This window comes from Macaca fascicularis, chromosome 2 (genome assembly GCF_037993035.2).
Source record: "Macaca fascicularis isolate 582-1 chromosome 2, T2T-MFA8v1.1".
NCBI classification, from domain to species: domain Eukaryota; kingdom Metazoa; phylum Chordata; class Mammalia; order Primates; family Cercopithecidae; genus Macaca; species Macaca fascicularis.
In genome coordinates, this window is record NC_088376.1 from 151764803 (window position 1) to 151772860 (window position 8058).

Below are 8058 nucleotides of genomic sequence, written 5' to 3' on the forward strand. Positions count from 1 at the left end.
ACTGCATTTATTACTAATATAAAACAAAAGCAAAAACAAAACAAAACAAAAAAAACTCATTCTCAGTTCTCCAACAGCTCTCATCCCTCCCCCTTGCCCATTCAACTCCTGACCCATTTCCTCAGGGCCAGTTCGAAACTGAACCCGTTCTCTGCCATTTTCACAGAAAACAATCAGTGCCAGGGATATAGGGGAAGAGGGTTGGAAGAGGGCGACAGTACTTTCTAGGTTCCACCCAAATATAAGCAAGGTGGAGATTCACAGAATTCAAATGAAGGGACTGGTGGCCTCCCAATGACATAGTCTAACTAAAATGGGCTGGAAAGGATCTAGGTAGAGTAAATCCATTCGAGGCTTTACAAGAGCCTGTATCAGACCCAGAATGACCAACACCAAGAGAAGAATGGGAAGAATGGGGAGGACCAGGGAGGCAGTCCATTGGAGAGGTCACAATTCCCCAATGTGGGGAGGTGGAAAGTCTAGAGGGCACCAACAGCCTTACTCATTGTGGCAGAAAAACTTACTCTAGTGTTGGGAAATCACAGACATGCCACAGACACCGAGAAAGCCTGTGAGGGGATGCAGAGTTTCACAAAGCACAGTGATCACAGGCTGTAGCAGTGGGGATCGTGCTACTGACAGAGAAACTATGAAATCCAAAAGCAGGGAGAGTGGCCTTTTAGGAAGTAACTCTGTATCAGTCACTCAAACCTGACCCCAGGTTAAACAACCAGACTGAGTTCCATGAGCAGCTGATAACACTGGGGGTAAGTGGTGTCACATGAATAGGACTTAAAACAAGCAGCTAGAAGAAGGGAAGGGTAGGAAGCTGCTCCAGGGCTCTCAGGAATGGAGGGCAATACTGGGAACATGTGGACAGAAACAGTCCCAAAGAAGTTTCCTGTTCAGCAGTCATTTGATGAGGGGAAGATCCAGGAGGCAGCTGAAGGGAGCAAGGATTGGTCCCAAAGGGAAGTCTCTAGAGGCTGCGTCAGAAGAAAGTGCGCACACCTTGCCCCAGTGATGCAACACAACTCTGGACCCCACACACGGGAAGGGGTGGATAGGGTGGGTGTGTCACTGGCTGGGCGTGCTGGAAGAGCGTCACGGTAGCCATCACAGGGCCGCAGGGAAATACATGGCCTCTGGTCACAGACGGCTCCTTCCACCCTGGATGGGAGGACACAGTCTCACAGTGGAGGGCTATTGACACCTGGGTGGTAGAAGGCACAGAGGTCCTCATATCGACAGTGGCCCCTTTTGGCAAAATGTCCACAGACTGGGCGGTGGGATTTGTCTTCCATAACCTAGGGGTCATCCTAGTGGGCAGGTATTCTTGATAAGACACTTGGAGGCTTGGAGGGTTTCTCTGTTCTTTGTGAAGCCTTCACCTGGCAGGACCCCTATGGCCTGGCCCTGGAAAAGGAGGTTCAGCATTGACTCCCCACCAACCACAACCATATGGGCTAGGCCTGGGGCCAAAGCCTCCTGGCCTTGGGCCTCTACCCTGAGGGGGAGGTGGGAGGCTCAGCAGCGGTGGAATCAGCGGTCCCTTTGCTCCTGGAGGACCTCTGTGAGGAGCTGACTTAGGGTCATCAGGTTTTAGACTGACCATGGCGGGAGGCTCAGAAGGTGGGGTGGTCCGATAGGACTCCCATCCTCCTCATCTCCAGTCTCTTCCTACTTGGGCAGTGGGGGCTGCTGCTGTGGCGGGGGCTGCTGCTGATTCTGCTTCTTTCGTTTCGGCATTATGGCGGCAGCAAAGGTTGCAGGGGGATTTGGCCAGAGGAGCTCTTAATGAAGGAACTGGACCAAGCCTCCAGCAGGGCGCAGTTTTGGCTGCAATGACTTATGTCCAGTCCCATGCAAGCTGGGGCCGTGCTAATGCTCTCACTGGTCTGGACCCTTAGGCTGGCCATGGTGTTGGCCACACTGCTTCTGGCTTTGGTTTATAATCTCATGCTCGGCCATTGCCCCCAGATGGTGCATACCACGTCAGGGTTACTAGTTTGGGCACAGTGTACAGCTCCCCTTTCCACATACATAGAGCTGGCATTGAGCATGAGTCTCTATGTCCCAAGGTGATTTCTCTCTTGGTAGCTCTAGAAGTCCATTCTCGCAAACATCCCAATCAGTCAGACAGGCTTACTGTAGTGGAATCTCAAAGGAGAATGGGCTGAGATCTTGATTACTTTATGTCCAAGAGGTAATTTGACCTCAGTGCAAAACTGCCAACTTTTCCCCAGCCACTGGCTCTGAGTAGCTAGCAGGTCCCATTACAATCTCCTTTTCCCACGGCCATGGGTGCCCCTCCACACTTGCTTTGTATTTACCTTGGAGGAGTCAGTTAATGACTCTTCTCAAAATCACAATTTGCTCTACAGTGACTTTTTTAGTTCACCTAGACAAAGAAGTAACATACCACTTGTTTCACTTAAAACCAAACCCTCAAGTCTCTCTAATTGTATACCTGCAACACCAAATAAATGATTACCCATCATCACAGCACCCGTCACTGTAAACAACTGAGGTTTGTTCCCCATGCCTTGACCACCACGTGCACACTTATCTTCCCAGAACTGTTCGGGCCTCCCACCACAGGGAGTCACCTTAGCAGAGGAGGAAGGTCCCCCAGACTTCCCAGCACCGATGTTCTGCAGCGCCCCCTTGCGACAGCAGCGAGGCTGTAGACTTTGAGGGTGGGCCTCTCCGCCTGGCCTTAGCAACCTGCACTGGCTGGCCCCTTTGCACTGAGTGAGCCCCCAAGGTCCTGAATCCAGTGTTTTGGAGGAGGAGGCTCAAGGAGATGTAAAGGGACTTCTGCCTTATGTGAAGTTTAGGTGCTAAAGCCTAAACCCAATTTACATTATAGTCAATTTGCCTGTGAAAATTCCTTAAATGGCCTTGAATTAATACAATTTAGGGTCCTTGGGAATTCAAAAGCTAAAAATAACTTTTTCTTCTTTTCTACTTGGCTATGGTCTAGTTTCCCTGGGACAGTGAAGACCAAGGTCTAGTCTGAATGGAGGCAACAAGGGGAAGGCTAAGGGGCTCATAATAGTCGTACCTGAGCTGGGCGCGGTGGCTCACACCTGTAATCCCAGCAGTTTGGAAGGTCAAGGAGGGAGGCTTGCTTGAGGCCAGGAGTTTCAGAACAGCCTGAATAACATAGCAAGACCCGTTTCTATGAAAAATAAAAAAAAATAGCTGGGCATGGTGGTGAGCACTTGTAGTTCTAACTACTTGGGAGGCTGGTGTGGGAGGATCACTTGAGCCCAGGAGATTGAGCCTGCAATGAGCCATGATTACACCACTACTGCACTCCAGCATCTGCAACAGAGTGAGACTCTGTCTCAAACGAAAAAAAAAAAAAGGCCAGGCGCGGTGACTCATGGCTATAATCCCAGAACTTTGGGAGGCTGAGGCAGGCGGATCACCTGAGTTTGGGAGCTCAAGACTAGCCTGACCAACATGGAGAAACCCCGTGTCTACTAAAATTGCAAAATTAGTCAGGCATGGTGGTGCATGCCTGTAATCCCAGCTACACAGGAGGCTGAGGCAGGAGAATTGCTTGAATCTGGGAGGCAGAGATTGCTGTAAGCCGAGATCGCACCATTGCGATAAGAGCAAAACTCTGTCTCAAAAAAAAAAAAAAAAAAAAAAAAAAAAAAGCCAATCTCCCTCCACTCTCAATGTCTGATTTGCTGCAAGTTAAATGACCATATGATAATTCCAGCAAGTACCTGGTAATGTGGGACATAGTAGTCATGGATGTGTTATGGCATTTAATCTCATAATAAGGCAGGTAGTATTCTTTCCTGCCTGCTATTTATAAATGTGGAAACTGAAGCTCAGAGACAGCCTATATTTAGCTTTGAGTTGAGAATGGTCACATAGTGACCTCTTCCCAGTCCTGTTGGCTCATCAGATGCTCTGATCCCCAGGGGCAAACTCAGCTTAGACTCAGGCTGGGGCCCTCCAACCCAAGACATGGCAGAATGCCCTCCATTTGAGATTCAGACCAAGGGCTCTTGGAGGCTGTCGGAGTGGGATAAGCACCAATCAGGGGAGGGGAAACAGGGACATGGTTCTGAGGGGCGACCAGAAGCTTTGTGCCTGTAGATATTTAACAAGTTCAAGATGAGGGTGAATAGCACAGAGAGGTTGTCAGGCAGAGGTAATAGGAGGAGGCCAGGTGGGGAGGCTGGAAGCACAACCAGTTTCTTGGGGATTAGAGAGTGTGGCTGACATGTACAGTGGTGGGGGATGCTCTGGACTAGAGAGCTGGGTTGGGGAGTGCTAACTTATGATGAGCCTCTAGTGATATCATGAGGGGTGAGCTTGGTGAGGAGGGGAGGACACAGGAGACAGCATATCCACTAAAGCCCCACTCAGGTTGCCCAAAAAAGTGTGGCTTTTGGGTCCTAAACATAGGTGGAGACTGCCTGTCATCACAGACAGTAGGTGCTGATTGCGTGAAAATCGTGCATGAATCCCTCGAAAATTTTGGGCTGAGCTCCTGGGTGGCCTTTCTCTCCGAAGCTTTCCCTGCATACTTTAACTCATGCGGTTTTCTCTCTTTGGGGCTAGCCAAGCAGGGAGCATATTGAAGCAATGTGTCCATCAGTGGCAAGTGGCAGAAAATCCAGCTCAAACTGGTACAAAGAGAGTTTACTGACTCAGGGAACTGGCTTCAGGCCCAGCTCAAACAAGACTGGGACCTTGTCTTCCTCACATGCCTGTTTCTGACTCACTGTGGTGGCCACGTGTGGATTAAATACCCATTCCTGGAGAACCTCCTGGACGGAGGGGAACAGCTGGTTCCCTGAGGATGGGTGCTGGGCTGGCAATTCCACCAACCCCCACCATTCTAGGGTTCTGGATGATGGGAACCAAATGAAGTCTGCTCATCCATGGCTGCAGAACATCTCCAAGGACAAAGGCAAGATGAGAAAGATTTCACCTAAGCTGATGACTTTGATCTCCCTACATCAGCCAGGTCTCCCCTCAAATGGGATACTTGCAGGTGGGAACGTGAAAGTCCAGCCGGTCTAAGGGAATCGCGCCAGCTCTTTCTGGCGTCAATCCCAGGCATGACTGTTTCCCAAGACTGCACAATTTTTTTTTCCTGAAACATCAAATTCCTTATCAGTTCATAGCAGTCCAAATTCAGATTCTTGATGGGATTTCACTTTATGGAAGGATTCTATGAAAAACAGACAGCCTTGGGCTTTTCTTACAAATGTCTTTCCAATTGCACTGTTATCTCTATTTCCCGTAATATTTGGTAGAATGTGTTGTATAAGTAGGTTCTTAATAAATGTTCACGTTTATTGCATACTTTGCAGTCTATAAAGGGATTTTAATTATGTCCTTTCACTAATCTTTTTTTTGAGACAGGGTTTCGCTCTGTCGCCCAGGCTGGAGTGCAGTGGCCGGATCTCAGCTCACTGCAAGCTCCGCCTCCTGGGTTTACGCCATTCTCCTGCCTCAGCCTCCCCAGTAGCTGGGACTACAGGCGCCCGCCACCTCGCCCAGCTAGTTTTTTTTGTATTTTTTAGTAGAGACGGGGTTTCACCCGTTAGCCAGGATGGTCTCGATCTCCCGACCTCGTGATCCGCCCGTCTCGGCCTCCCAAAGTGCTGGGATTACAGGCTTGAGCCACCGCGCCCGGCCCTAATCTTTTTTTTGAGACAGGGTTTCGCTCTGTCGCCCAGGCTGGAGTGCAATGGCATGATCACAGCTCACTGCAGCCTTGACCTCCTGGGCTCAAGGGATCCTTCCACCTCGGCCTCCTGAGTATAGCTGGGACTACAGGCCTGTGCCACCATGCCCAGTTAATTCTTGTATTTTTTGGTAGAGACGGGGTATCCTCATGCTGTCCAGGCTGGCCTCAGACTCCTAGGCTCAAGCAATCCTCCTGCTTCTACCTCCCAAAGTGTTGGGATTACAGGTGTGAGCCACTGCCTCCGGTCTCTTTCGCTAGTCTTGAGAGAGAACTAATTAGTCCTGAGAGATGACCAGTCAGTGATTCATACATCCATTTTCTACTCTGGACAACTGAGGTTCAGAGAGGCAAACTGACTTGCCCAAGATCACACAGGCTGTGTGGCAGGTCTGGGATTCACACTCAGGACTGCCTCACTCTCAAGTTGTGCTGTGTGTGCTTCATCAGGTTGGCTCCACAGAGCAGAGGGAACAGAATTTTTCCATGTGGGGTAGGATTGTCAGATAAAATACAAGATGCCTAGTTAAATTTGAATTTCAGATACCAAAAAAAAAATTTTGGTATAAGTATATCTCAAATACGCTTACTGCATGGGACACACTTATACTAAAAAAAGGTGTTGCTTACTGAAATTCAAACGTAACTGAGTATCTTGCATTTTTACTTGCTAAACCTAGTAACCCTAATTTAGAGGAGAAACCATAATTTAATGGTCACTGAAGCCCCTAGAATGACAGAGGTTTCACACAGGGAGTTAGTGGCAAATCCAGGATTGGACCCAGTCTTCTTGTTCCCCAGTCTTGACCCTCTCGGGGTAGTTGTGAAGCCCTCTGAAGTCCCTGGAGCAGGGCGTGGTGGTAAGAACAGCTGCTTTCTCTCTGTAGAGGCTGTCCACCTGGCCCATCCCCTCCCCAGCTGTCCCACTGGGCAAAACTAAGAAGTGAATCCCTGCATGGAGGAGAGGAGAAGAGCGAGGTCATAGCAATTTAGAGAAGATGGTGTTGATTGAGATTTCCAGACAGGGAGCACGGGCTGCTCAGGAAGCAGCTAATTAAGCAGGAGACTCCAATTAAGAAGCAATTTGGGTGTTTGCAGCAAGCCCCAGCAGCCACCCAAGTGTAGCAGAGAAAACCACAGGCTCGGGTTCTTGCTCCCCACATTAGCTGACTGTGAGATATCAGGCCAGCCATTGAGCCTCCCTGGACATCTGGTTTTTTGACTATGAAATGAGGGGTCATGCTGCTTAATACTGAAGGACCCTGCTGACTTCAAAGTGGGCGATTCCAGGGAGCGGGCGGATTCTTTCCCTCCAATGCCGGAATATTTTCCACTGCGTTCTAGTGTCTTTATCACCCTCTTTGCATTCCACTAAAGGCCAATTATTCTCTCAGTTGTAGTGGATTTGAATTCTAGTCTATAAACTCAGGTGTGCACCTTTCTTTAGCTTTTATATCCTATCTTAATTTCTCTTTCCAGATCCTATTCCTGTAGGGTGGCAACTCAATATTTCCCCTCTTCCCATTTCTGGGATGCACCTACACTCTCGAGGGATTAAATGTGGTGCTAAGTCATGGGTGGGAGGGGTCAGTAGCCTCCACTGAGGTATCCTCGGTACCATCCGGGCCTCAGGAGTGGTCTTTCCTGGCTGCCATGAAGATCACATTTTCATCTGCCTAGGATGCAGCCTGGCGTGGTGGCTCATTCCAGCACTTTGGGAGGCCGAGGTGGGCAGATCACCTGAGGTCAGGAGTTCAAGTCCAGCCTGGCCAACATGGCAAAACTCCATCTCTACTAAAAATACAAAAATTAGCGGGGAATGGTGGCACGCCCCTGTAGTCCCAGCTACTCAGGAGGCTGAAGCGGGAGAATCGCTTAAACCCAGGAGGCGGAGGTTGCAGTGAGCCACTGCACTCCAGCCTGGGAAACAGAGCAAGATTCTGTCTCAAAACAAACAAACGAGGCCGGGCACGGTGGCTCACGCCTGTAATCCCAGCACTTTGGGAGGCCGAGGCGGGCGGATCACAAGGTCAGGAGATCAAGACCACGGTGAAACCCCGTCTCTACTAAAAATACAAAAAATTAGCCGGGCGCGGTTGTGGGCGCCTGTAGTCCCAGCTACTCGGGAGGCTGAGGCAGGAGAATGGCGTGAACCCGGGAGGCGGAGCTTGCAGTGAGCCGAGATCGCGCCACTGCACTCCAGCCTGGGCGACAGAGCGAGACTCCGTCTCAAAAAAACAAACAAACAAACAAACGAACAAACTTCTTATTTTTATCCGTGAGTGCAAATATCAGCCTGCAGCCAGCCAGGAAAACACAAAGTTCTCTCATGG

General features: G+C 49.7%; 1 pseudogene; it reads right to left on the bottom strand.

Annotated features, from left to right (window-relative positions):
• Nucleotides 1-1190: 1190 nt before the first annotated feature.
• Nucleotides 1191-1749, bottom strand: LOC102132996 (proline-rich protein 3 pseudogene; annotated as a pseudogene).
• Between the last annotated feature and the right edge of the window lie 6309 nt (nt 1750-8058).